This window comes from Nycticebus coucang, chromosome 3 (assembly GCF_027406575.1).
Source record: "Nycticebus coucang isolate mNycCou1 chromosome 3, mNycCou1.pri, whole genome shotgun sequence".
In the NCBI taxonomy this organism is placed as follows: domain Eukaryota; kingdom Metazoa; phylum Chordata; class Mammalia; order Primates; family Lorisidae; genus Nycticebus; species Nycticebus coucang.
In genome coordinates, this window is record NC_069782.1 from 106993445 (window position 1) to 107018585 (window position 25141).

Below are 25141 nucleotides of genomic sequence, written 5' to 3' on the forward strand. Positions count from 1 at the left end.
TCCCTGGGGCCATTTCAAGCAGTTATCTGTGCTATCTGAGCATGAACAGGAAGAAGATCAAAGCTGGAAGAGTCTTTGGCACCAGCCCTACAAGTGGGCACCTGCCTTCATTCCTCTGCAAAAGTTGCAGTTGAGGCTAACTTGACCCTTTCAATATTGTCTGGACTACAAAAGGAATATGAAAGTGTCAGGCGCTTACTGTGTGCCTGATGCTTTGCAAGGAGCTTTCTGTCAATATCTCACTTGATCTACACAACATTCCAGGAAAGTAGATTTTCTTTTCTGCAAATCAGGAAATAAGTCAAGAAAAATTAAGCAATTGCCCGTGGTCAGTCATAGAGGCAGGATTTGAACCTGGGTAGTCTGACTCCAGGGCCTTCTACCACCACACACAGGAGTGTGACGGCAGCTGTGCTTTTGTGGTTCACACTTATAGATGAACACAGTTACTTCTCCTTCACTAAGTCCTACTCCAGACACTTCAGTGATATAAGGAGATCAAGGATTGATGCTTGTCCTCAAGGCTGACATTTAGCTGGGAAGAAAAGGCAAGTCAGATAGTGGTCATCTTTCGGGAGTTGGGGTGGGGAGGTGACTAAAAGAGAGCACAAGTAGCTTCTGAGAGCTGAGAATGTTATTCTGTAATATAATGCTGGTTACAGTGGCATGTGAGATAATTTGTAGATTTCATCTTTGTACACTTGTGATTTATATACTTTTCTTTGTCTATATTTTGAAAAAGGCATGAAATGTAGGCATCAAGTCAGGACTCTAGGAAATGTAGGAGTTACAAAAGGAGCCACAAGGCAGTCCAACAGTACTGAAGGTCTGAGCCATTCCCCAGATCTTCTAACTAAATTGCCTTGGTAATTAAGGGCTATGAGGTAGGAAGGTGAGAGATTGAGATTTTTTTGGAATCTTTAGTATCAAAAATTCCCAAGGGAGGCCCAGTTTGACTATAAAGCCTCCATTTGGCTGTAAAGCAGAGTTAAGTGAACATCTTAAGTAACATTCTGAAATGTTGTAAATAAGAATTAATTCAAAGAAAATAAATCTATTATCACATAAATTTGTAAAATCCTGGTTGAAACAAATTTAGATCCCTTTGATACTGTAAGACCTGTCAGAGCCTTTAATATGTTAAGATGAATTGTGAGTCCCCAGGAGGGAGATATATTTTGCATTCTTTCCAAACTAATTTTACTATTTATGCTTTATTCTTAACACTCTAAGAATAATATTCTAAAGAACAAATTGTGGGAACTGCTATTGTAGAATCCTGATTTGCAGACCTAGTTCGGACAAAGATCATGGGTGGATACTGAATGTCATCTTTCAACACATTCCTTGAAGAATTTCTAGACTCTCAACAAGCCAGGAGAGTTGGTTCAAAAAACCAAATAAAATATCCTATAACCTAAATGTCTAAGTAAATCATGGGGGCCAGAGGACAGCAGGGGTGCAAAGAGGAAACATTTATCATGACTTGAGCTACAAATGATCTTGAAAAGTATCTTCATAATTTAAGACTCTTTGGGTTGCAATCAATTCCAACCACCATAATTGTTTGGTTGAATAAAATAGTTATGTGTGATGAGGGTTTTCTCTTGGAATCCAAGAGTGGATGACTCTGGCCAAATGGGAACCAGGCACCTCTATGCCATCGAGTGTCCCTCCCAGTGATCCTCACTACCCTTCATTCTTATCTCTCCCTGTAGACTTATTATTTTGCATCTTGGTCTACAAGATGACAAATACGGTGAGCAGCTGTTGCAAAGTTTGTTCCGACTCCACTGCAAATTCCTGACAAGGGATTTTGGCCAGACTACTCGGTGGATAGGTCCCATCTGATGCCAGGCACACTGAGACCGTGTGGACGGAGGCCCGCGGTATGGACGTTCACATCAGGGTGAGGAGGTGGGCAAACCATCCATGAGACGGCTGTTCAAAGGCCAGGATTTATTTTATGTGTAGCTGCTTTTAAAAGCACTTCCTTGTCTTCTATGTAAATTAAGAAATATAATATTTTTGACCAGGGAACTTTCATCTCCCCCAGAATCATGATCCAAAACACTAGCTCTTCTCAACTGATCTATAGATGTGCCAGATAGAGGGGGTACTTCTGACTGCTCTGGTCATCTCAAAAATCATTTTCCCCAAGTAACATAAAAGGAGCATGCACCATTTAAAACAATTTGCTTCTTTCTCCTGAAATTTAGATCTGTGAAGGGAAATTTGGTTAATTAACAATATTTGTTTTTGGAAAGTGTTATTTGAAACTTCACTGTGTCAGGTTTTAGTTGTTTCCAGCGCCTACATCCTCCATATTAATGCCATCGTTTTGAAAATGGATTGACTTCAGAAGTATTTTTCTCTGGCTTTGGAGATGTTGCACATTGGCCCAAATGGGTTTTTATTTTCCATTTTAATTTATACACTATAAATACAATGTTGGACTTCTTTGGAGTTAACAGTTTCACTGTGCAGATGTTTCTTGAAAGCCTTTTCAATTCATAATGTTGGTTTAAAAAAATTTGTTTTTATTAGCCTGGCTGCTTGCCAGGAAAAAAAGTATTATTCCATTTTGCATAGAACCGTAAGATTTTCTTTCTTTGCCTGTTCTTTCCCCACCCCCAACTAGCTACAGAACTGCTAGGATTAAAGATGCCATAGTGACATCTTGTGGTCAACTGTCAGAGACACAGCAAAAAGTTGTCATGATGGGAAGAGTGACCTAGTTCATTCTCCCATAAGCATGTCTTGATTTACTTTATTTGCTTCTTTATTTATCATTTGGCTCAAATAGCTCCAGACTTCCACATTGTTTTGCTTTACGGAAAATGTTCAACTTTGCCCCCATGGAAAGGATAAACATGCTGTGTTCCGGAAACAAATCGGAGAACATAACTCTGGCTTTTGGCTTTTGTTGGACTCCTCGTAAAAACAGTGATGTGCAAGTTACTCAGTAATAACTTTGAAAAATATTCCAATCTTTTCCCCCACAAAATGACACGACACGGTGACTCTAAATGGGTTTTCATTCATTATTATAATGCTAACCTTTCAGAATTTAATTGATGGTTTCTTCATTTGTTTTAACACTTCATGGAAATAGATAAATAATAATTCTTTACCTCCCCTCCCTCACTAGTGTCAGCAGAGATAAAATCTGCTTTCATCATTCTTGACTTTTAGAAAAAAACTATACAAAATGTTATGCAACAATCAAATTATGCTTATGGAAACTTTGCATATTATGCAAGAAAGATGTGATGTAATGTGAAAAGAGCAGGACACCAAATTATATATTAGCTGTGATCTTGCGTACATGTCAATGTGAGTATCTACATGGGGGTCGATACCTGCCCTAGTGCAGACGTAAATGTCAGTATCATCAAGGTTCACATGGGAGAGGATGTAGATACAGAAATAAGCCCAGAAAGGCATAGACATGTAATAATTATATTCTGTTTCATACCATCATAACTTAAATTTTCTTATGTTTTTCTCTATTTTTCATTGTTTCTTAACTTTTACTCCAGCACTTTTTAAAGGATTATGGTTCTCTTTGTTTATATATAGAATATCTGCTTTTCAGAGTAACACAGAAACATGAAAACAAGTCCTGAATGTGAGATGCCTGAGGAATGCAAGGAGATGAGAGAAGCTGAGTGAATCACAGGACAAGAGCAAAGTCCTTCGGGAAGAGTTGAAATGCTTGGAATTCCAGAAATACAAAGGTCTTTCCTGTCTCTCCAGTGCCTTCCCCAGCGATCTGGGGGTAGAAGGAGCCCTTTCTGGGGTGCATGGGGTCACTGTCTGCAGCAGAGTGTGCCCCTTATAGCAACTATAAAGTAATTCAAGTTTGTCTTTGGTGCAAAATGTGCATCTATTTATTTTAAAGTTAATGCTGTGCTAGAATCTTGACATATTAACTCTAATCCTGATAACTACAAGGATTTTTATAAAGGCAGGAAAAACAAGAGTTGGAGAAATTACGTGCCCCAAACCGCACAACTAGTAAAGCTGGGATTTCAACTCAGTGCCATGGGCCCAGGCTCTTTATACTGTATTTGCCTCTCACTGTTCTTTTCTGGAGGTGAAATGCCCTACACACACTCCTAATGACCCAGACCTCTGTAATCATGAGACCAAATTCTTTTAACAGCCCTTGAAATACATCCTGAGTAGGAATCCCTGCCAGGTGCCCTTCCAATTCCATTGTCACGGTGAGCAACTTTTATCCCCTTGCTCCTATGTTTCCATGGAAGGGAGAGGTTTTCTGCTTTGCCCCCAGGTTTTCTGCTTTTATCCCCAGTATAGGGATAAAACTTCCAGCTGCCTCTGCCCCCGTCTCCCCCCCCCCCCACACACACACACACTCCTGAGGCCCCTTAGTGCAGCAGTTCTCAACCTGTGGGTCGAAACCCACAGGAACTGTATTAAAGGGTCGTGGCATTAGGAAGGTTGAGAACCACTGCCTTAGTGTTAGATCTGATTGGTGATTTTGGATCACACTAACCAAGTGGCAGGGCCACCACTCTGTAAAGGTAACACTAAGGCTGTCAGGCCCCTCTTTGTGAGTGACGCAATGCCAATAAAATATTAACTTTTTAAACTAAATTAGTCAATTCTACAGTTAAGTGGAAAAATAAACAAGAGTGACCAAGAAAATTCTGAAAAAAAGTATAATTATCAGACTTTTTTCTAGACCAGAAGTATATTATAAAACCATAGTGATTAAAAATGCGTAGTGCTGACCTGCAAATAAACAGAGATCAATGGAAAAGAATAGAAGGTCCAGGCCAAGTGTGGTGGCTCACGCCTGTAATCCTAGCCCTCTGAGTGGCCAAGGTGGGAGAACTGCTTGATGTCAAGAGTTTCAGACCAGCCTGAGCAAGACTGAGGCCTCATCTCTAATTAACAAATAAAAAAATTAGCCAGGTGTGGGGTGTGCACCTGTAGTCCCAGCTGCTTGGGAGATGGCTTAAGCCCAGGAGTTTGAGGTTGCTGTGAGCTAGGCTGAAGCTTGGGGAAAAGAATAAGATGCTGTCTCAAAAGGAAAAAAAAAAAATGAAGATCTAAAAATAGACATAAGGGCATACGGAAATTTAGCATATGATAGAGGTTTAATGTATGTTAAAGAATAAAATCTCAAATCAATAAAGAAAAGATAGATTATTCAATGAAAAGCTTTAGGATGACTAGATAACCATTTAAAAATAAAGTTGAATCCCATATCTTGCAGCTTGCACGAGGACAAATTCCAAATATAGTAGAACATCTGTAAGTTGAGCACCCAAGTCACTGTGGAGGTAGTTAACATAAGGAACTAGGCCTTATGTCCCTGATCATACCTGTGGTGCATGTCTGGTCTATGACAATTCAGTCGACTTAAGGAGGTGGTCAAGATAGAGAGCTGGTCAACTATGGAGGTTCTACAGTAGCGCAAACGAATTGTGAAAAAAGAACGGCATATTATCAATGATACAAGAAATCATAAAAGACTTATTTAATAATCTCCGAGTACAGAATATCTTTCTACTTATGATACACACCGAAAACAGGGGCCACACAATTCTGAAGGAAAATCAAAGCCAAAAGACAAAGGACAGAACTAGAAGAAAAAATACATTTGCGATAGAAATGGTGCAAATTTTCCAAAATACATGAAGAATTCTTAAAAATCAACAAAAAACAAACCAACGACTCAAGGGGAAAATAAACAAAGAATATGATCCAAGTCTTGCCAGCAAAGGAAAAAAAAACGCCAATGAGTCTTAAAACCTATAAAAGGGATTCAATGTTATTCGTAATTATATAAGAGATGCAGGTTACAATTACTGGGAGGTGACCTTCTGCACCGAGTACACTGGCAGAAATCAAAGTTTCGTAGTGGTCAGTGTGGGGAAACGCATTCTCATTGCTGGTGGAAGAGAAGTGGGAGTTAGGTCAAGAGCCTCACATAATGGAAATCTCCATGAAGGGCACTCTGTACGTACCCTGTGACCCAGCTATTCCATTTCCAAGAATTATAGTACAAAAGATGTTCACATGTACGAAATGACATGTGGACGCAGTCATTCATTGCAGCCATGTCTGAACTTCCTAAAGGTCGCAAACATCCCAAATAGCCATCAACAGGAGATTAGTTAAATAAATCATAGTACATCCACATGAAAGAATACTGTGCAGCTATTTAAAAAATGAAGAAGCTCTTTATTGACTGATATGGGTAACCACTGAGATAGATCGTCAAGGTATAATAAAAAGCAGGGCTTAAAATAGTGTGTTACAAATGGAAAAAAGAAGTGCACTGTAGGCTCGGCGCCTGTGGCTCAGTGGTTAGGGCGCCAGCCACATACACCAGGGCAGGTGAGATTGAACCCGGCTCAGGCCTGCTAACAACGACAACTGCAACAACAAAAAAATAGCCGGGGGTTGTGTCGGGCACCTGTAATAACAGCTTACTTTGGGAGGCGGAGGCAAGAGAATCGCTTAAGCCCAAGTTTTGGAGGTGGCTATGAGCTGTGATGCCACAGTACTCTACCCAGGGTAACACAATGAGACTCTGTCTCAAAAAAAAAAAAAAGAAAGAAAAGAAATGCACTGTGATACGCATCTGCTTGTGTGTATGTAGTTGGTCACCAGAAACAACTGCTAACAGTGGTTAACTACCCAGAAAGAGTGGTGTCGGAACATCCCACCTACAATGTATCTGCCGCTTTCACTTTCAATGGTGAGACCTTCGCAATGCTCAAAGCTGTGCTGTCCACCCGACCACCAGGGCACCCCTAAGAGCAGAGAAGAGTGAAAAGTACTCCAGGGAGGCCGGAGCACTTCCTAACGAGTCCTTCGAAAATACACCAAGTCTCATTTTTATCTTAATTGGCACAAATTTGCAATCTAGTTGACAACATATTTGTGTTAATGTTAAGATAAAAAAATAACAATAATGTTCTTTTCTCCAATTTCAGAAGCAAGTGCGAAGCACTTTGGCCTCATACTCCTCTTTAAATTGCCTACTTTGTGTCCTTGATCTCTCCTCTTAGGTTCCCAATAACACCAAAAACAACTGAGACTCCGTACGCACCAGGCTTTTTGCTTAAGTGTTCACAGCAATCCTAGAATGTGAAAATTCTTATTCTCCTTTCTTTTAAAATGAGGAAGCAAAGCCTCAGAAATACCTGCATGACTATTCCAGAATCATACAAAGCTAAAAAGTGGAAAGGCTGAAACTCCACTGCAGAATGATCTGACACCAAAGTTACTTCTCTTTCTCTGTATCAAACAACTTCGCATTTCTCCCCTCCTGTTCCACGACACCCACTTAAGACTCTTTCTCTCTCTCTCTTTGTTCTCTTGCTGGGCCTCCTACCTGAAACATTACTCATACATCCCTCTGGCTTCAGGGTCTGGTGCTTCTCCATCCTGACTGTGCACTGACTGTCTTGGGGAGATTTTCAGACATACCCATGCCTAGAACTCACTACCCAGACGCTTTGTTTTAAGTGATCTGGATAAGGTCTAGGAACCAGTATTTTTCCACCCACCACTTGCACCCTAGGAGAGTCTTATTCAGCTTTGTATCTCTGGTGACCAGCAGGCACTCATTAAATATTTGTTGAATGAATAAATGAATGAACAATTGACCTTGCAGTTAAGATAGATGCCAAAACTTAGTTGAGACAATAAAATGCAAGCAGTCTTGAAAGACAAAGGCAAGGTGGAAGCTGGGTACAAATGCAGAGTCATGTTGGCTGCTCCTGGGACACTGGAGAAGGAAGCTGCTTCCAAGTGACCCAGTCCAGAGCCCCACACAATGGAAACTATAAATAGCAGCCCTGAATCACATGAGGGTTATGTAATATAAGGTTCACAGCACACACTGCCTTTATCACTCAGGCTTAAGTTGCACTGAAATGGAAACTCAGCTGATGCCCTATGTATTAGTTTCTCCAAAAGATGAAAGTCTCCCTGCTTTTGCCCAGATCATCTACAGGGCCATATGTGAGGCAGGGTTGCTGGGGCCCTTCCTGTTACGAGATCCCTGCTGTCTTTCCAGATAAAAAGTAGGCAATTTCAGCAAAAGAATTATTTCTGTTTGTAAAGCTCAAACCAGGATTTCCCCCGATGAAGCGAGAAAGCAGGGCTTATCAGTGTCTTGGACTTGGACGGTTGGGAGCACTGGGGACGGCTGCACTGGTGTGTACAGTTCCATGGAGGTCACCCTGTTTGTCCCAGTAGAGATCTGCTGTCATCTGAAAACCTTTTGTGAAACCCCCAAATCTACTCTGAGCCATCTAACTGGATTTGAAAAGGTTTGTGATGAAGCCAGACTCTGATACACACTTTCTTCTCTCTGGTTGGTAAAAAAGGACTTAGAAATAAATTTTTCCATGAGCCAAAGAGCACATATGCTGTGGCAGAGACCGCACCAATCTCCCTTTCTCCTCCAGTGTGTAACTCGCCCTCATCTCCCAGCCTCGCTTGCACTTGGGGACGGCGTGTGACTGTATTCTCACAGAAGTGAGAGGTGTGAGCAGAAGGGAGGGGGGCCACATTCAGACCCGACCATGCACAGTTCTTCAAGGTGCTGGATGGCTGGACCATTCTGGAAGCCATGGGTTGAAGATGCCGGAGCATCACCAGTCCGGGTCCCTGAATGATTATCTGCAGGGGAACGACCCTGCCATCCTCTCTATCCCAGCGCTGTCATAAAAGCAAGAAAGAAACTTCTATTGTGTTTAAGCCATTATACACTCTAGCAGTGTTTTTCAACCTTTTTTATCTCATGGCACACTTGAATCTACAGGTAGACTTCTGTAGCACACTTAAATTTTGTTGATCAAAAATAAAAGTAAGAAAAAAATATATATATATGTATACTGTGCTTTGAACTTCCTTCAAAAATAATTTAATTAATGATCTTTAAAAATTTGGTGGTATACCCAAGATCCTCTCATGGCACAACAGTGTGTCACAGCACACCGGTTGAATATCATTGCACTATCGGGTCTATTTCTTACAGTGGTTGGCCTTCCCTGTCTAATTGCAAATGTTATTAACATGCCATGACACACTGGCACCAAGGACAGGAATTCTTCACTTGCTTTGGAAGGAAAGATCCACCAGAATGACCTATGGAAAAACTATTTTGCCAGCCTGGCTTTGCCCCCAAGAGGCCCTGGGAAATGATACACTTGGCAGTCTTTCCATTCTAAGGAGTGGACGTTTGCGAGGATCATTTAGTATTTAGTTTATGTCTGATGTAGATGAGAAAATTCCCTAAATTCAGTCTCAAAACATGGACACTCTAAGCAAAGGCTTTAGTCACAGCCTGAACTGGAGGAAAAGGATACTTCAAGTAAAATTCACATTACACAATAGATTGTTTTCCAGAACATTTGTACAAAATTGAGATGTTTTATGAACCTGGTCACACATCAAGCATACAAAAAAGAATCTATCGTTAAAGATCTTTTCAGCATTTATGACCAGTCACAGTGGCTCGTGCATGTAATCTGGAGGGCCAAGGCAGGAGGATCGCCTGAGCTCCGGCGTTTGATATCAGCTTGAGCAAGTGTGAGACCCTGTCTCTACTAAAAATAGAAAAATTAGCTGGGCATTGTGGCAGGAACCTATAATCCCAGCTACTCAGGAGGGTGAGGCAGGAGGATCACTTGAACCCAGGAGTTTGAGGTTGCTGTGAGCGAGGCTGACACCATAACACTGTACTCTGGGCAACAGAGGAAGGTTCTGTCTCCAAAAAAAGATCTTACAGTTTAATCATAATCTACTTTCCCTACCTAAGCACTTTTTGAATTAACATGGAATTAGGATTTGTTTTAGTGAAACACAACCTACATTTTGCAGAAGCTATCAGTGATTCCATTGATGTGTGGGGAGGAGCAGAATGGAGAAAAAGATGACAACACTTAAGATGAAAATGAAAAATAATCTGCAGTCTAAAAATCAACTGAGATATTACAGAAATAATTTGGGGGCAAGAAAGTAGGCAAAGAGTGTTTGGCACACAGACACTAGGTTAATGAGAAGAAGTCACATTTATCTGTGAAGTTGGTGGGGCTTGCTCCAGAATTAACAAGTGGGGGACTCTGCTGGACATTTGTAGCCAAATGGAAATGTCTGGCGGCGCAAGAGACAGGAACTCAGGGCCCCAACTGTTGAGCTCCTCTAACTCCAGCCAGAAGAGGAGCAAAGCCTCCAGGGGCAGTGATGAATTATGGTACTTAGTGGGGACAACGATTGGGAAGTAACTGGGAGAAGAGCCCAACAACGACAACAAAAGGCTGTCCAAGTATAAGGGAAAAAAGCAAGTTCTTAGAACTCTGGATCCTGACAGGAGGGAAGGGGCATATCCAGGTAAGAAGAAATCTATCCTTCCTCTGTGTTAGAAAGAAGAGTTGGCACAGCCTACAGACCTCATTTGAACTGTACCTTTCTAGAAACCTTGTATAATTCTCTCCTCAGTCATCAGGCCAAATCTCAACTCAATGACTTTGGAAAGTTTCCCAAAGGAAACTTTTGGCAGAGTTTTATAAACTGTTCAGAAAGAAGAGACAGTGTTGCTGTGGCTTTAGAGTAGTAAACTCTAAATTCTTAATTGCCTATCTTAAAGAATTTAGAGTTTACTACTAAGCAATCAACAGAATGCTATTAAACACACAGCGTAACATATGGATATATATTTATTCATAAAGCATATACATTGTATACTTCTGCACTGACATATTATACATGATATTAACACAGTCCCAATAACAGAAACATTAAAAGGACCCACTAAAAGGAATATTAAGGCACATAGAGTATTTTCCTCTGGTGCTCCACGTGCATCTTCTTGTTCACCTCATGTTGGACACCACTGCCTTAAATCCTGGTTGTAGAACAGAGACCTTGACTTATGAAGAGTTATTGTGGTTTCAAGGAGAGATGAAAAATTCTTGGCTGTTACAGAACTGTCCCCAGGTGTCTTGGTTAAAAGTGTGGATTGCATATTATCTAATAATGCTGCACTTGAAATCTGTTGCTCACATCAGGAGAATGATGAGAAAATGGAGCTTCTTAAGTGGATAAGGCATGTTTTATTTATCTTGTCTTCCTCCAGGGCTAGCAGGGTCCCCTAGGGGACATGCTGGGCCCTCAGTGATGCCTGTTTAATTCAAACATGAATGAACAAGTGATTAAATATGTAAAAAACATTTTTAGCCACAGGAAAAAACACAATTAAGATGCAATTCTCACCTGTCAGTGAAAAATCGCCATCACAGGTACAATGCACAACTTCTGCCTTGCCTACCATCTTCAACTCCCAGGAGCAGAACTCAGCTAAAATTCTTCTTCACTTTTCATCAGGAGGTCTCCTTCAAAGGCCTTCGAGGTCTAGACAGGTGCGACATGTGTAGGTCTAAAGAAGACCAACAAAAAGAAGAGAAAAAAAAAAAAGAGAGAGAGAGAAGTGGTGGAAATTGGCAAAATGGTGCACACGTAAAGTTGATGGGAGTGGAAGTGTTTACCTCTATTCAGCTAAATCTTTTTCTTGTCTGAGTGTCTGATGGTTTGGGGACTTGTCTCATCAACTCCACTGAGAGCTTAAAGAAGGCAGGGAATGTAGGGTCTTTCTTCTTTCTTTTGTCCTCCCTATGGTCTGATGGAATGAAAAATAGACCCAAGGTCTAAACCCCTAACCGAAACTAGCCGGATGGCCTTGGACGAGGTGCCGAACCTCTGTGGTCCTCAGTCTTTTCATCCAGGCAATGACAATAGTACAACCTCCTTCCAATGGACATTGAGAAGAGCCAAAAAGACTTTTGTGAACTGTGGTACTAGAACAAATGTAACTATACTGTGTATATTATAAAGTAGTAAATACATACTTGTTGAAATATCTTAAACTCAGTAAAGAGGTGATATAATTCCTTACAACAGTCACACATTCCATATGTGCCTCTATTTAAGATTCCTTTTTAAAAAAATTAAAAAAAAAAGATTCCTTTAAAAAATAAAATAGGGAATATGCAGAAACAGGTCAAAATAAAATATAGAAAGAGTTCACGTCAACACCCCATATTGTTGTCAGCAATGAACTTGGTAATGGTGAATGTTTGTTATTTCATGACAAATTAATGCTTTTCCATTTTATAGCTTAAAATATTAATTGTATATGTTTTCTTGGGACATTTGATGTATTGGTTATAAAGTATCAGAGTCCTAAGCACTGTCATAGTTATTATTATATATGTTCGGGTAGTAGGATTACTCTTAAATCTTTTTCCTTTTTTATGCTTTTCTCCAAATTTTCTTTAATAAGCACATATAAACTTTTTTCTGATTCTGAAATATTAAAAAAAAATCTTGTTTATATGCCAGTTTTACTTCTGTCTTGGACTCATGGCTAACCACAGACTTTTGTAAGAAAACTTAAAAACTTGGCTCAGTGCCCATAGCACAGTGGTGACGGCTCCAGCCACATTGAGGCTGGAGGGTTCAAACCCAGCCCGGGCCAGCTAAACGACAATGACAATTGCAACAAAAAATAGCCGGGCATTGTGGCGGGCGCCTGTGGTCCCAGCTACTTGGGAGGCTGAGGCAAGAGAATCGCTTAAGCCCAGGAGTTAGAGGTTGCAGTGAGGGTGACATAGTGAGACCCTGTCTCAAATAAATAAATAAATAAATAAACAGAAAATTTGAAGACTATTTTTAGAAGGTAAAGAAGAAATTACCCAAATGACAGTCAATTCATAGAAAATACTACATTAAATTAAAACTGGACTTGACAATTCTTGATCAAACATCTCTTAAATCCATAGTTTACAAAAACTTGCTTATATACTATGCTCCTTTTGTGTAAAAACAGAGAATCATAACAACATACACTAAAATGTCCTTGCATTTGTATAAATGCAAAGATGAGAAGTGAGAACTCAGCTGACAAGGACAAAAAAGAAGCAAGACTTGTGTATGTTCTATTGTTTGCATTTTTTAAAAAGCATAGACAAGGATGAACTATTGTAAAACATGCGTGTTATACAATCTCCTGACCTTTGTTCTGCAGAGTCTGTCCTCACAGTGGGCTGATGCTAGAGGCTGCCACTGCCAGTGGAGAGATGAATGGACAGGCCCATGCAGCTACAAAGCATCAGGCTGGTCCTAAATTCATCCCTCGGCCTGCTGGGGAGTCGTGCTTGGATTTATCTGCTTCCCATGGCAGCACTGGGCTCTGGCCATACAGTGCCAGAGTATTCTCTGCTCCAGCCCAGCGTGGCTCTTGGCTGCCAGTTGGCCACATTGAACAGAGCTGGTTACATTTCAGGGACTTGCCCTACCTATAAACTTTCCAAGCCAGGCTCTATAAACCGAAAGTAACAATTTATACTGATAGGCTTAACTTCAACTAAGTCTGAAACACAGTTGGGCCCGAAGAGCCTGGGAGATGGTGTTCCCAGGGAAGCCACACACCCTGAAGTCTCCTGGAGAGGTTCTGCAGGAAATGCAGCCTGAGTGAGTCCGGCCGTCTACACTGGAGAGAAATGCTGACATAGGGTTCCTTGGCTAGTCAGCTGTGAACCAGTCCTCTGCACGCGTCCACTGACTGGTGGATCCTGTCTCATCAGCAATGTTCTGTGCCCCTGTGGGAAATGTTAAACTTATGTGAGAAACACACCAAAATTAGAAACTTTTGTCTACGAAAGATACCATTGAAAAATGACAAGACAGGGCAGCGCCTGTGGCTCAAGGAGTAGGGCGCCAGTCCCATAGGCTGGAGGTGGCGGGTTCAAACCCAGCCCCAGCCAAAAAAACCAAAAAAAAAAAAAAAAGAAAGAAAAGAAAAATGACAAGACAAAAAATGAGAGAAGGTGGCAGGTGTGATGGCTCATGCCTGTAATCCCAGCACTTTGGGAGACCGAGGTAGGAAGCTAGCTTGAGCCCAGGAGTTTGAGGCTAGAGTGAGCTATTACAAGGTTGCTGCACTCCAGCCTGGGCAGCAAAGTGAGACCCTGTCTCTTAAAAAAAAAAAAAAAATGGGAGAAGATATTTGCCTCATATATAATGAACAAAGGATTTATATGTAGACATAAGCAATTCCTATAAATCAAAAAGAACCAAACAATCAAAAAGTGGGCAAACAAATTCACGAAAGGGAGAAACTGAATGGTCGACAATATATTTAAAAAACCCTCAGTCTCAAGACAGAAAAACTAAAACTTCAGTGAAATACTGTTTGAGATCCATCAGATTGGCAAAACCTAACAAGTCTGGCAATACCTAGTATTGGTAAAGACTATCACTTTGAGAACTCACATACTGCCGGTAGACTAGCCTGGGACTTTGAAAAGCCGTTTGGTGTTGATGATGTGCAAAACCTACTCATTAGGATGCAACCAAGAAAAATCTTTCCAAATATTGAAACATGGGACTTTAATCCAAGGAATAAATTATCCCAATATTGAAGAATGGAGACATCAAACAGTAAACAGTGAGGTGACCAGGGATGAGCAACTTCAGGAAGCCACAAAGAGTCTAAAACAAAAGGATGTGGGGCTACAGAAGTCCCCGAGTTAAGTGGAGTTTCTGGGAGAAAGCCAGAACCAAGGTGGGCCTGCCCAGTGGGCACTACAGGTGCGCAGTGACATTGAGACGGAGAGGGGGACACAGCTCTCAGGCTTCTCTCTTCCCTCTCCCTCGCACTCTCCCACCAGGGCATCCCGGGGGCTACATCCAGAAGCATGGCTGGGAAAGGCAACCTACGTGGGTCTGCTCCCTGAAATGCAGAAAACAGGGGAAGGGTGAGGCTCAGATCTGCAAAACAAACAAAAAACCTTGTACATGAGCAAATGGGGACATATGTAGTAAAATTGATAGCCCCCCTGTTCATAAAAACAATGCACGAGAAACAAGCGCCTATCTGCAGGAGAAGAGATGGATGACTTATAGTTGAGGCATCCAATGAAATACCCTTCAGCAGTGAAAGCAAATGAACTATAGCTACATTTATCAACATGGAGAAATCTCACAAAGTGGAGCCAAACAAAACAAATTTCAAAATATATCTTGTAATACAATTCATATGCAATAGGATGATGACAGATTGTAAAAGTTGAAGAATGTAAAGACATAAAGAAATCTTTATTTGAGTGGGGAAAGGGGATTTGATCAGGGACAGATATGATAAGGGTTTCAAATGTAATAATAATGAAGCTGGATGATGGATACACGGATGCAATGTATAGTTATTTCTAATGTATCTAAAATATTTCTAATGTATCTAAAATAATACAGAGTGGTCATAAAGCTCATATGCAATTTAAAGTATGTTGTTGTCTACTTTTACTTGCACGTGAACTTTATGGACACCCTGTACATTAAATTTTAACTTTACAAAGGTGCTTGGAGGATTATGAGTGATGTGATGCTGGCTACTCTAAGTGGTAGGAAGAGACTCCGTTGTCATTGTTTTGAAGGCAGGGCTTGTGACTGTCAAGGGCACACTGGCCCGAGACAGCCCCTCTCCAACTTTCTCTCCCTCTTGGCCCCAATCTGGGTAGGCAAACAATCAACCCTTGCCCAGGCACCTCGGGACATGCAGGCAAGTCCCATCATGGTGGCGCTGTCCTCACTGTCCTGTAGATTTCACGGGAGGAGTTACACTCCCAGTCACAGTTGGTTTTAGTTTGCTCAGGATCCAAGCAGGCACTTGTTCTGTCTCTCACCACAGTGTTTCTGAGCTACTCAGGGGTTCCCTCTGAACCATTCCCCATAGGGGACAGTAGCCCTCCAAATTCACCCTCCTCCAAATCTCCCTTCTCTCTTTTTTTTGAGACAGTCACTTTGACACCCTCAGTAGCGTCACAGCTCACAGCAACCTCTAACTCTTGAATTTAAGCGATTCTTTTGCCTCAGCCTCCCAAGTAGCTGGGACTACAGACACCTGCCACAATACTGGGCTATTTTTTAGAGACGAGGTCTCACTCTGGCTCAGGCTGGTCTCCAACTCATGAGTTCAGGCAGTCCACCATTCTTGGCCTCACAGAGTGCTAGCATTACAGGCAAGAGCCACCAAACCCGGCCTCAAATGTCCCTTCTCCCCCTCATTTTCTTTCTTTGGCTGAAGGATTCAAGCAGGGCCAGTTTCCTGGGTGTGTGACCTGTGCACCTAGAAGGGCCCTACACTTGGTTTAATACTCTGCTGCCACTGTCTAGAATTTCTTAGTAACTTTTGAACAAGAGGTTCCGCACTTTTCACACTGAACCTGCCCTCAAATTATGCAGCCTATCCTGGGGCTAAGAGCTGTGGGAAAGATTCTTAAGGGTCATTGCCTTACAAATATGCTGTTGGGGACCAACCCTTAACTACACCATATGTTTTTTTCCCTGTAACTGGCAGAGATGAGAGGATGAGGGAAAAGGAAGAGTCAAGACACAAACAGAAAGGTTTTCTTTTTTTTTCCTTTACGAAGAGAAAGTTTTTTAAAGTTGGCCTGGGGAATATCCACCTCTAAGCGTGAGGACCGGTGGCAGCCCTTAGTTCTGGGCCAGTTCTGTTTTTATTCTATAGATTACTGTTTTAATTGTCAGTTTAACAGAGGAAGTCAAGACCCTTACAGCATAGTTTTTGTTGGGCTTGGATTTTTTAACTCAACTATTTTGTAATTAACTATGTTAATTAGATTGATTTACCTCTTACCATTATTACTCTAAGTTATTTATGGTCTTAACATAAGTAGAGTATGGGACAAGGAACAGGATGTCAAAGTAGACCTCAATTAGAACATGCAAACCAATCTCAGGAGTGGTGACTATATCTCTGGGAAGCCTTGTGTTCAGCCGAGCTAGCACTTCTGCCCTTGCCTACTAGGTAAGGAATTCTGACAGTATCTCTACCGGCCTGTCTCATCTGAGGCAGGAAGAGTCACATTCTAAAATCTCATTACATTTATTTGCTTGCTTATAATCTGCCTTCCCTCTTAAGGGGATATAGCCACACCAAGGAAGGAACTATTGTCTATTTAGTTCAGAACTATGTCCTCACCTCCAAGCACAATGTCTGGCCCATTAATAGGTGCTCAATACTTACTATAAACAAATATTTACAGAACCATTAAATCTGTGCTTGCCCCAGAATCGTTTTCTAATAACATGAAAATCACATACCAGATTTTATAGAGGATATGCTGTTGAAGAATTTGCATAATTCAATACAGATTTTGCCACAGGAGTATTAAACAGAGTCTTTTCCTTGATATCTGTAACTATTGTACCACATTTGTGCTTTAATGCAGCTTTTTATTTTCTCAAGATTGCTACTAACATTTTTTTTTGGGGGGGAGATATAATTTTTTTTTTTATTAAATCATAACTTTGTACGTTGATGCATTTATGGGGTTCAGGGTACTGCTTCAATATACAATGTAAAATGCTTACATTGAACTAAGTAACACATCCATCACAATTATACTCATTTCTTTTTTTTTTAATTAAATCATAGCTGTGTACATTACTAACACAGTAAGTTGTGTTAGTAATGTACACAGTAAGTTACATTACTAACGTTTTATGGCGTACTCGCTCTAAAATGTACCAGGGGAGTTGTTTGGCCTTCTTTGTGACGTTAAAAACACATCTCAAGTTTGTTCAGAAATTCCCAATTGTCAGGCCCACTTTTTAGCGGTAGCACTCTCCCTTAACGACTCCTCAGATGAGATTGTTTCAGAATATAAAGATTTTCAAATTACAAGAACGGCAAATGTTATAACAAGTAGAGAGTCATGGCCACAGGTACCTCCAGGGAAACCACAGGCTGACGCACACGAACCCAGCAGAGGGGCAGGTGTTTCTCTTTACCAGCCAAAGTGCTGTGTAGCAATTGCATAAGCCAGTTTACCACTTATCTGGCTTGCCAATCTTGAAATTAGTTTTCAAAAACTGGGGGTATTTGCAGTATTTCAAATTGTACACATATAATGAGACATTACTCATAAACTTTACATAATTTACATTTTCATAATTAAATGCCTACAAATGCAACCATACTGTATTATCATGTTATCTAGATTTTAATGTGGCCATAAATGCATTGTTTTACGCTCAGCACCATACGCAGTGGACGGTGAACAAGCAGATGCCAGAGCTTTGTACAGCTCCAGAAAATATAAAGAGGCATTGGCAGCGCCACCAAGCACAGGAATCGGTCTTTAAGCGCATTTGATCCACATGGCAAATGATGGAAGAAGTGAAATATCTGACTAATGCCTAATATTTAAATCCTAGACAAAACATTTCAGTGCAAATCAGGAAGTGCTTTAGTTACTCTGATCTATGTCAAAGGTAGCTGGATAATTAGTTTTCTTTAAACAACATTCAGTTTTGCTGACCTCTCATTTTCCAAAAGCAGCTGTTAGCCAAATATAGTATTGTTTATTCACTCTCTGGAAGGCTGTTTTTAAAAGGCACTTCTGGTAAAAAGGTTGCATCACATAATTGGAGATAACAAGAAAAGTAGGAGTTGCTGTTTGTATTTAAATAAACATCTGCTTGGAAGTCCAGTTTTCCGTTTGTGAATAATCCTTTTATTTTATGACATTAGGCACAATGAATTATTGTTGTTTATTCTTTGCTTTTTGGCCATGCTAGGAATTATTCCAAACATGGTAATATGAGATAATTCTCTTGAAAAAGGATAAAAGAGATGCAGTTGATCCTTTGCCTTTTTCCTTTTTATACATATATTAGATATTTCAGTGCCAGAGACCTTGAATATGTAATGATAACTATCACAATACCTTTGTTATCTGGTACACACTTTTAATTAAACTGCAGTTGGATAAAATGTGTTTTTGGTTGTTGCTTTATTTGAAATATGGGTATTTCAAAATACCTGCAGTATTTGAGTTAAATCTCCAATTATCCTCTGAAGGGAGGTAGGGAAATAGTTGCCCCACATCCAGCATTACAATATGCTTGCTCTCTAGATACTTTCACTTCTAATTAATTGAAAGGAACAGAAAACCCATTCCGTGCAACTTCCTTTGACTTACTTGTATTTTCTCTATACCAGTCATTTGGGTTCTCTCCTGCCTGAATGTTTTATCTTCTAAATACATTTCTTCTGCGACTCCATTATTGATTCCTACTGCTCTATCTGAGCCAATTTTAAATAGAGTAGAAATAATGTTTTATGAAATATTTTTTAAATAGTAAGTCAGAAAACCTACTTTCTATTTCTCACTCTGTTGCCAAAGACCTACAGGCTCCTCATTGGGAAAGCAGAGATTGAACCAAATGACATTCAACATTGATTCAATTGTAATATTTTATGATTTCACTAGCTAGGAAATGAGATTTATTTCCCAAAACAGGTAAGTTACACCATGAACACCCAATTTTAGGCCAGCAGAGGGTGGGGGTGGTGAGGGGTTTGTTCTTTGGGGTTGTTCACACCATGACCTGTTAGCCTGGGTTATTAAGAGCTCCCAGACACTGTATTTGTCATTCAGTTCAAGGGCTCTAGATTGATGTTGATTGGTCAAAAATGTAGCATTTTGTGTTCAGCTGGGAAATTGCAATCTTTTTATGTTTTGAGCCATTTCCCATTAGTGCTTGTGCATGAGAAGTATTTTAAATGAGAAGCTAAAGCACATTTCTAAAACTTTTCAGAGTCTAGCAAGATTTAAGATGGAGCAAATGCTCTGTTTCCCACTTCATGAAGAACACATTTATATTTTCTTTCATTTAAATATATTTGTCATGATACCAAAACCACTGAGACAAATGACTGTGTTCTGTTGGGAAATGTATCTTTTCTTTCTATGTTAGAAAGAAGAGCATAATTATTCTTGTGGTTTTATAGTTGAGAGCATTTTTTTTTTTTTTGGAGACAGAGCCTCACTATGTCGCCTTGAGTAGTGCTGTGGCATCACAGCTCACAGCAACCTCCAACCCTTGGGCTTAAGCGATTCTTTAGCCTCAGCCTCCCGAGTACCTGGGACTACAGGAGCTTGCCACAACACCCAGCTATTTTTTTGTCATTGTTGCAGTTGTCATTGTTGTTTTAGCAGGCCCAGGCCAGGCTTGAACCTGCCCACCCCAGTGTATGTGGCTGGCACTGAAACCACTGTGCTACAGGTGCCGAGCCAGTTGAATGCACTTTTATAAGTACAGGAAGCTTCTATTGAAATTTTACAGGACTTAATTACTATAAAGCTCCTTATAAAGTACTAATAATCATTAGCAAATAAATTCTCCAAATACATTCTTCTTTTATTGCATTATTTCCTTAATAAAGAAATATAGCATGGTTTTGTAAATTCTCCCTCAAGGAAAGGAATGACTGCACATAGAAATCTGTAATTTACAGATTCCTTACTGACTGGTAAAGAGTAGGAGCCATATAGAAACACTCAAGTTTGTAGGTCCTTTGAAAGGTCAACAGGCATACAATACACTTACATCAGTTTCATAACGTACGCAGTATAAACAGTAATATTTAATTATGAAAAGATTCATAACTACACGAGTTAAGGTTTCTTTAAAAGTATTTATCCAATCGCCTTGGTATTGCTATTGACTATATCAGTTGGTATTAGGACCATATGCAGCAGTTGAAAATAAAAGAAGATATTGCTACCTAAGTGGGATAGGAAACACTGCTGGACTCAAAATTGTACCTTACTTTGGTAACTGTGGTCCTTTCAACTTTGAAGTAGAAGAATGTGATAATCTGTCAGGAGCCTCAGTGCTAATGAGAGGCCTGTAGGCTTGTAGTACTGGATTTAACATTTGCTTGTTTCTTTAGTTCTTTCCTCTTAAGCCTTGAAACTAAATACTTGTTCCATTTAGGAAACCAACATCATGCCATGGAAAGAGAATAGTCTGAAGTCAGAAAGGTCTGCAGTCCCTTGCTCTGGCATTTATTAGCCTCATGACCTTCACCAAGTCACTTACGCTCTAATCTACGCACTTCACTTTCATTGTCTATACAGCGATACCCATTTCCTTCACTAAGTTGCTGTGAAAAAAGAAAATATAATTATTGTTCATAGATGTGGAATATTAGTAGCTATTATTATTAAAGGTGTGATGCCCCTATCTTTGGACAACTGTAAAGACGACCATGACAGTAAAGATGAAGGAACAAGACACGGCCCCTGCTCTCATTGGACTTCCAGTTCAGTAACGGAGAAAAATAAATGTGCCTGTGTGATGAGAGACACAAGTGTTATAAAAATGAGAAAAAAAGTGCTATGAGAGTTCAAAGAAAAAAATATTGCCATGTACCGAGAACTTTACTTTCCATTTAATGGATTTAAGTGCAAATTACTATGGCAGAAAAATAGCTCTAACTGCCTAATTTTTGTAACGTATTGAAAGACTGAGGACAGGACATTTAGGCCATCCTGACAAAGGCAGGACATGTCCTATATATACAGGCACCTAGCAACCCTCCCTCCAAGCCACACAACAATCCTACAAAACGGTATTTATGACCTCCACTGGACAACCGCTGAAATAAGACAGGGATTTGATCAAGGCAACAGACATAAAAGGCACAGCAGGGAACCAAATCCTAAACATCTGGCTCTAAAGCATAGAATCTCAACATTATGACAATTTTCCCAACAATGACAATGTAAGATTTAGGTTCCAATTCCAGTTCAACCTGTCCATGCAGGCCTGACCTTAGGTCAGTTTTTCCCTCAGTACCTCTGTGCTTCCTCTACAACTGGACAAGTTGACCAAATAGTTGAGCTGCTCTTCAGCTCTCTAGAATTCTGAGAACCACCTTCATAGTGATTCTCAAAGCATAGTCCCGAAACCATCAGCATCATTATCTGGAAACTTGTTAGGAAAGCATTTTCCAGGCCACACCAGGCCCACCTATCTATTCTAAACAAGATCTTCAAGAGACCCTAATCCAAGGACTACTGACCTTCAGCATTCTAAAGAAATGCTGCTTATTGCTTGTGAGGCCTTTTTCCTTCTCAACCAAGTCTGTGACTCCCCATACAATTCTCCTGAATCTTGTAAGGGGTCTTCAAAACTTGGTAGTCACGCTCAGACGTGGGACTGATGACTACTCTTAGCTCCAAATACATCATTAAATGTCACCTCTTTCCCCAGACTAAACTCAGAATTACTATCCCACTTTTGTCTTCTCCTGGGACCTATGTAAGTCTGAAATAGCTTTCCCTCTTCAGGGTCCTTCTTTTTCCCTTTTGTCATTCATGACTTTAGCCGTCTTGTCCCAAACCCATTTAAACAATGCTCCCTACTTTCTTTACTCCATATCTCTGCCTATTCACAACACAGAATGATTCTATAGTGCTATGAAGCCCCACTGACTCCAGGTTAAATATGGCAACTACTGAAACATGAATGACACTGATCCTTTGCTAAAGGAACTAATGTAAGAAAAAAAAAAACCTGTTCCATACGATAGTGCTTTCTAGTCTTCTCAAATATGTATTTATTCATTTACTTTTTGAGACAGAGTCTCATTATGTTGTCCTCGGTAGAGTACTCTGGTGTCACAGCTCACAGCAACCTCCAACTCCTGGGCTTAAGTGATTCTCTTGCCTCAGCCTCCCAAGTAGCTGGGACTACAGGCACCCAACACAACGCCCCGCTACTTCTCAAATAATTTAACAACTTTAGAAGTGAAAACAGGCCAAGCATGGTGGCTTATACCTGTAATCCCAGCGCTTGAGAGGCCAAGGTGGGTAGATTGCCTGAGCTCACAAGTTCAAGACCAGCCTGAGTCAGAGCGAGATCCCCATCTCTTAAAAAAAAAAAAAAACAAACAAAACTCAGCATTGTGGTGGGCGCCTGTAGTCCCAGCTATTTGGGAAGTTGAGGCAAGAGAATTGCTTAAGCCCAAATTTGAGGTTGCTGTGAGCTGTGACACCCAAGCACTCTACCAAGGGTTACAAAGTGAGACTTTGCCTCAAAAAAAAAAAAAAAAAAGTGAAAACACTGTTACCTAAAAATTTGTACCCTCATGTTAATCTGAAATTAAAAAACACCCTTTACAATATCATTTTACTAATTAAAAATTATTTTAGCCTGTTAATTTCACTCCCCAATAAACCTTCCACTGGGTTGTTTTATTAACTCAATTCTAAGATAGTTTTTTTCAAAACTTTAATTTACATATGCCACACCCACATAAATTAGTAAAATTTTGTTGTACATTATATATTAAATTCTCCGCATCATTACAGCCTATTGTTCAAATTAAAAAAAAATTTTAAAACCCTCTTCTAGAGACCAGGGATAACATTAAAGATTTTCTCTTCAGAGCAGTCATCACAGTGTTGGGCTCAAGTATATGAAAGTCTTATTATAGTAGTGACTACACATGAAATATACCCCTACTAAAAGAGTACAGAATAGGGCGGTGCCTGTAGCTCAAAGGAGTAGGGTGCCAGCCCCATATGCTGGAGGTGATGGGTTCAAACCCAGCCCCAGCCAAAAACTGCAAAAAAAAAAAAAAAAAAGTACAGAAGCCTTCAAATAGCTAAAACTAGATATAAGCCCAAAATTGTCAAACTCACCACCGATAACTGGCTTCGTCAAAATCAGCGTGGGGAGCTTCTTAAAAAATAGATGCCTGGGATACATTTCCAAATTTTTAAAGTCAGAATTGTTTAGGGTAGTGACAGAGTTAGCTCCATGTTTCTAGTACTTAATAGACTTAAGAAACACTGGCCTAGAGTCAAGCTGCATTTTAAAAATGAAATTTGTCAGAAGCATCACTGTGCACACTAATCTAAAAATATATGCATGAGATAAGGACTTAATTCAGTAACTTTTCACCTAGTCACTTAAGTTGTTAACAGGATCAAAAGTAGGTCACTCATTACAGCAACTGATGACTGTTCTATCATCAATGTCATTTCCCTGGTCTACCACGTCATTTCTAAATCGATGCATTACCGACTTTTCAAACAATTAGACTTCATGGAGCAAACACAGCGAAGTTGTGTGTTGCTCCTGCCCTATCTATAATGCCCCAAACATTTGTGCCACCCACTAATGTATAATTAATTATAGAGGATACACTGACAGTTTCTATTTTACTTGGGGATGGAGGTGAGTTGGTGTTTAATGCTGGTCCTGAACCACTAAGGAATGCAATTCACAATTTGAAAAACAGATCTAGTTCAATGTCACTTTATATAGGTACGAAAAATACGCCACTGCAACATATCAAATCATTGTATGACCTTTCATTTACCAAATTCCTAGCAAGAAATCTTACATAACCCTTTATAATATGACCCCAAATGACTTCCATCTATAGCTTTCACATTCTCTTACACCTGTCTGGCTTTTACCAAAGACCCTGGAGCAAGGCAACCAAACCGTGTTTGTTATCTCACCAGTCCACTGTCAAAGAAAGGAACCTACGCTATGGAGTGCAAAATTTCCAAGACAAAATGGATTAGATAAAGCACTCGTTACATACCCAACCAACCGAGTGTAAAAAAAAAAATCAATAACACAGGAATATCCATTCTAGCCATAGGTAACAATAACAGAGGAATGTCCACATTCTAGGCATAGGCAACCAAGAGGAAAAATAATAGGAGTTATGGGTAGAAATAGATATACACTAAAAAAAAAAAAAAGCAATAAAACTACTTTGTATTTCTCTTGATTGTGGTAAATAAATTAGGCTGCTAATCAGTAAGAATTACAATGTGCAGCATTATTAAACAATTCAATTCCCAAAGCTAGTGATTTTAACTAAATGCCTGTATATTAGAACCTTTTCAGAAGGCTACTAACACTGTCAAAATTTGCAATTATTTTTAACTCACACTTGAAAGCCAAGACAAGCAACACTTTCCTACAGTTATTACTTCTGATCAAGCCATAAGAATTCACTTAGACAAAATGCTTTCATAACCTACCTAAAAATAGAATGGTTCATAAATTTTCAAAACTGTTTTACCCTGCTGTGGCTATCCCTTGATCTTTAATTGTAAAACTTAGCAAGCTCTGGCATGCTCTAATGTTAGTTTTATAAGTTACTGAAAACTCCTGTAAATTCAGCATCATTTTGAAAATATGTATTGTGTTCTCATCCTGAATCCTAAAACATTTAGGTCATAAATTG

The 25141-nt window shown here is 40.0% G+C and overlaps 1 long non-coding RNA gene across 1 annotated transcript; it reads right to left on the reverse strand.

The window, feature by feature from the left end:
• Positions 1-10771: 10771 nt before the first annotated feature.
• On the reverse strand, positions 10772-13762 carry LOC128582173 (uncharacterized). Its single transcript, XR_008378999.1, has 3 exons — positions 13483-13762; positions 11269-11431; positions 10772-11176 (listed from the first exon to the last, which is right to left on the reverse strand). It is a non-coding gene; the product is annotated as an uncharacterized LOC128582173 (long non-coding RNA).
• Between the last annotated feature and the right edge of the window lie 11379 nt (positions 13763-25141).